The sequence below is a fragment of the Pongo abelii genome, chromosome 12 (genome assembly GCF_028885655.2).
Source record: "Pongo abelii isolate AG06213 chromosome 12, NHGRI_mPonAbe1-v2.0_pri, whole genome shotgun sequence".
Lineage (NCBI taxonomy): Eukaryota > Metazoa > Chordata > Mammalia > Primates > Hominidae > Pongo > Pongo abelii.
Window position 1 is genome coordinate 104074007 of NC_071997.2, and position 5326 is coordinate 104079332.

The window sequence follows — 5326 nt, forward strand, 5'->3', positions numbered from 1 at the left end:
CTCCTTGCCTCATTCTCTTGGTTGATTATGTGACTGTGAGAAGAAAAGCAAAAGCAAAAGTGAGAAGCATAGCTATGATGCTATTTTAGTTAAAAATATTCTGGTAGAATTTGAAGGTACCATAAAGATTACCTACAGATGGAAAAAACTGAAGCTCAGAGTTGGGAAGTGCCTTGTCCAAGATCACACAGCATGTAAGGGAAGAAGTAGGACTGAAATCCAGATTTCTCTGTTCCTGGTCCTGTTTTCTCTTTTCTTTTGTTGAGACAGGGTCTCACTCTGTCGCCCAGGTTGGAGTGCAATGGTGCAATCTCGGCTCATTGCAACCTCCAACTCTTAGGCTCAAGAGACCCTCCCACCTCAGCCTCTTTAGTAGCTGAGACGCCTGGCTAATTTTTATTTTTGGTAGAGATAGGGTTTCACCATGTGGCCCAGTCTTATCTTGAACTCCTGAGCTCAAACGATCCACCCACCTTGGCTTCCCAAAGCGTTGGGAATATAGGTGTGAGCCACTGCACCCGGCCAGGTCCTGGTCTCTTTTCATTATTATACAGCTGTCGACAATCATGGAGAGTTCTTTTTCCCTTTTGTTGGGTTCTTGTTCCTTTGCAAAGTCTATAAAGAACCAAGATGATCCAGGAAATTCAGGGAGTCCTCATTCACTTCCAAAGGCAGTTTGTTGTCTGTTGGCTGTGCTGTATGAATTGCTGTTTCAATTAAGTTTTTCAACATTTCATATGAAGGCATGCAAATGACCACTGATTCTAAATAAACCCATTTAGGTATTCAGGGTTTATAAATATAGAGAATCTTGCTTTCTGCCTCATTCTTTCTGTCTTCCCTGGCATTCTTCCCTCTATCCACCTCCACTGAGATGCATTTTTATAGAAGACTTTACTTAGGACACATATTTTGATGAAATCCTTAACATTTTTCTTCTTTCCCAATTTTTATATTATCATTGTTATAATGCATTACAATAATTTATATTTTGCAAATTTGTTTTAATATGTTAATTTTGCAATGTATCTATCTCAAGGCTTCTAATGAGGAGAGAAGGAGGCCACAGATAGGACTAGATAGAGAGACTTTTAAAGATGTGGGGAGGGTGTTTGTGAATGTCTGGGCAGTGGAATATTTATGCAGCACTGTGGGTGTTTTGAACCCTCTGGAAACTAACAAGCAAGCTCCACACATAAACTTGATGGAAGTCCTCCAAACTTTGGACAACACAGAGGCCTTTCAGAAGTCTGAACCAAGTCCAAGTCAAATTACAGCCCAGGGCACTGGTGCAAATGAGAGGCTGAGCAGATCAGAGGAAATGACACTGGTCCAGGACCCCAGAAACCCAGGGCCTGGTGCCGGGTCTACCACTTAGCAGTAATTTCCTTGTCAGTAAAAAGGGATGATAATAGCTCTTACCTCATGGAGTTGCACTGATGAGAAAAATAAAATAATGTGTGTAAAGTCCTGAGCACAATGCCTGCCATATAATAGCACTTATAATTTGTATGAGATGCCAATAGGCTTTTGGAGAAGAACACATGAGAACTGGCAGTCAGTCAACTAGAGATGGCCCCTACTTGAGTAGTGAGGCAGCAGGATCACAGCCATAGGCTTTGGAGTTAGACCTGTTTTTAGATCCCAGCTCTGGCATTTTCTAGCAGCTGTGGGATCATGGGCAAGTCACCTGACTTCTTTTGGCCTCAATACCCATCTCACAGGGTTATTGCATGGATTAGTGATGTAGCCCATGTGAAGCCTCAGTACCTGGCGTGTAGTAGGTGCTCAATAAATGGTGGTTACTGGTCCAGGTCCTTAGAGAAAGGGGCTGTAAGAAGCCAGAGGAGTGAGGCAGTTGAGCCAGTTGTAAAACTAGCGGGGTTAAAAAAAAACAAACAAAAACTAGGAGAGCAAGGTCAATCCTTCTGGGGCCTGTATTAGTTTCCTGTGGCTGGTGTAACAAATTAGCACAAACTGGGTGGCTTAAAACTACAGAGATTTATTTTCCCACAGTTCTGGAGGCCAGAAGTTCAAAATCAGTATCATTGGGTCAAAAGCAAGGTGCCAGCAGGGCTGCACTCCTCCCAAAGGCTCTGGGGGAGAAACTGCTCCTTGCCTTTTGCAGTTCCTGGTGGCTGCTGGCATTCCTTGGCTCATGGCTGCATCCAGTCTTTGCCTGTGGCTTCACATGGCTCTCTCTCTCTCTCTCACTCTCTTTCTGTGTGTGTGTGCGTGTAGCGCTCCTCATTCTCTAACTTATAAGACACTTGTGATTTCATTTAGGGCCCACCTGGATAATCCAGGATAATCTCTCCATCTCAGAATCCTTAATCAATTAATTAATTTTTTGAGACAGGGTCTCACTGTGTCACCCAGGCTGGAGTGCAGTGGTGAGAACACGGCTCACTGCAGCCTCGACTTCCCAAGCTCAAGCAGTCCATCTCACCTCAACCTCCTGAGTAGCTGAGACTATAGGTGTACACCACCATGCCCAGCAAATTTTTGTATTTTTCTTTTCTCTTTTTTTGTAGAGACAGGGTTTTGCCACGTTGCCCAGGCTGGTCTTGAATTCTTGAGCTCAAGCGATCCACCAGCCTCAACCTCCATACCTGGCCTTAGTATCCTTAATTGAATCACATCTGCAAAGGCCTCTTTTTCTTATTAGGTAATATTTATAGGTTCCAGGGATTAGGGCATGATATCTTTAAGGGCCAGTATCATGCCTGTCATAGGGCCTAATGCACCAGTGGTTGGGAGAGGATTTCAGTTTGCTTTTCCCTGGAGTGATGTGGCAGGGACAGGAGTGTGATGAGAAGGAGAGGAGAGATGTCACCAGAGCAGTGGCAAAGTCAAGCCAAGTCTAGCCTGTATGATTAGGGACAGATCAGGGTAGACCAGGGATATAGGGGACATATGGAGACCACATGGAGATAGGCAATGGGACACCAGCAAAGCCACATAGCAGAGTGGAACTCAGCACTAGCATCTGAGCAGGGACATGTTTATGGCCTCTAGGAAAAGGCATGAGTCACTTGGACATCTAGCTAGGGGAAGGAAGAGACCAAGGTTTACCTGATTGCACTGGTGAAGTTCAGAGCCAAGGTAGACTGCACTGAGAGCCTTAGACCCAACAGCTTTTGCCTAACCTCCCTGAGCTGGACCTGGCTGGGCCACAGGGAATAGGACATAGTCCCTGTCTTTGAGCAGTTCACATCCTAGTGGAGGAGACAGGCATATTAAAAGTGTTTTATTAGTAATGCACATATGCATATGGGTCTGAGAGAACATGTAAAAGAACAGCTATTTTACCTGGAGCTAGAAGGTAGTGGATCTAAAGTTTCAAAGAGAGGAGGCATGAGGTGGATTTTAAAGTTTGAGAAGGAGTTTTCTAGGCAGAGGTGGACAAAGCTGGAGTTGAGAGACAAGAAGGCAGGCAGGGTTGGGGAGGCTAGTGACATTGCACGTTTTCTGATTTCGCCTTGCTGTGAAACAAGTGCACTCATCTTCACACTGAAACAGGCAATCAAGTATTGCCAGGGTTTTATAATAAATGATGAACTGCAATCTAAATTAGAGCCCTGAGATTGGAGTTAGAAGACAAACTGAAATCTCAGCTTTGCCATTACTAGTTGAGTGATGTTGGGCAAACCACTCCAGCTCTCTGAGCCCCATTGCCCTATCTGCAATATGAACATCTTCCTCTGATGATGAAGTGAAATAATCCAAGGGAAATAGTCTGAAAACCTACATGCTCAAATGTTAGTTTCCTGCCTTCTTTATAGGTAAGGCAGTTTAGTCTGACAGACCATCACCAGGCAAATGTTCTTCCTGCTAGGAAGGAACAGGAAGTTCCTTCATGAATGTCAAAGACATCTCACCTTACCAAGAACTAGACTTATTTTCTCAGTTGTATTTTCTTCTTCATTCTCCCTGCCCCATCTCCATGCTCACAGGAAAACTTCAAATTCTGCTCAGTCCTTTTACACCTTTGTCCTTCTATATTTTGCCAATTTGAGACTGTTCACTTCTAAAGAGAAGGGAATTTCTTAGTATGGTAGGCACTAATCAATATACATGCACACTCTTCACCCCAGGCAGCAACCATCACACTCCATAATCCTTGACTTTCTGGGAGCAGAACCAGCGGCTCTCCATCGCAGCTCACTAGCTTGTGTAATCCTCCCTTGGCCACGCCCATCATGCTTCTGACAGCCCAGTTTTGAGAAAATGCTATCCGAAGATCCGTAGGAGGTACATCAGTAGAGTGGTTCAAAGGATGGGGTTTGGAGTGAGAGAACCTAGGTTCAAGTCCTGGCTCTGCCATTTCATATCTAAGCCTCAATTTCTTTCTCTGAAAAGTAAAAAAGTGATAGTAACCACTTCATAGAGAATGTTACGATGATTAAATAAGATGCTTGTAAATTGCTTAGCACAGTACAGAGCTTCTATTAACTAGTTTTACAGGGAAGGATTAGGACTAGAAAGATGCAAAAGTTAGTTAGAAAGCCAGGAGGAGATGGAATGCTCCAACAGTACTTCCAACTCTCCCATGATTTCCAGTGACCAGATGACAGGGGCGAACCCCGTGCAAACTGTGAGCTGATGGAAGGGTTGATGCTGAGAAAAAAAAGCCTATTCTCCAAGCCAGCCTCTTCAGAGGCCCAGGTGGGGCCTGAAATCCTAGCCCCTAGACAGCCGTTTTCTTGACCAAGGCCTTACATCTCTAGGAATTATCTGATATAAAACAGAAAGGAAACACATTACATCATTAACATTTTTGCTGAAAATATAATATCTCATGGGACCTAAAGTAATGAAGCACAAGACAGGTAATTTTTTTTTTTTTTTTTTTTTTAACACAGGGTTTCTGTCTGTTCCTGAGGCTGGAGTGCAGTGGCGTGATCTCAGCTCACTGCAACCTCTGCCTCCTGGGTTCAAGCGATTCTCATGCCTCAGCGACCCAAGTAGCTGAGATTACTGGCGTATACCACCGCACTTGGCTAATTTTTGTATTTTTAGTGGAGACAGGGTTTCACCATGTTGGCCAGGCTGGTCTCACACTCCTGGCTTCATGTGATCTGACTGTCTCTGCCTCCCAAAGTGCTGGGATTATAGGCACGAGCCACTGTGTCCAGCCTAAGACAGGTACATTTTGACAGGGGAGGTGTAGTGGGTTGAATGATGGCCCCCAAGAGATATGCCTACATGCTGGAACCTATGAATGTGGCCTTGCTTAGAAAAAGGGTGCCTGCACATACAGTCGAGTTACGAATCTGGAGATGAGATTATCTTGGATGATATGGGTGGGCCCTAACTGCCTTGA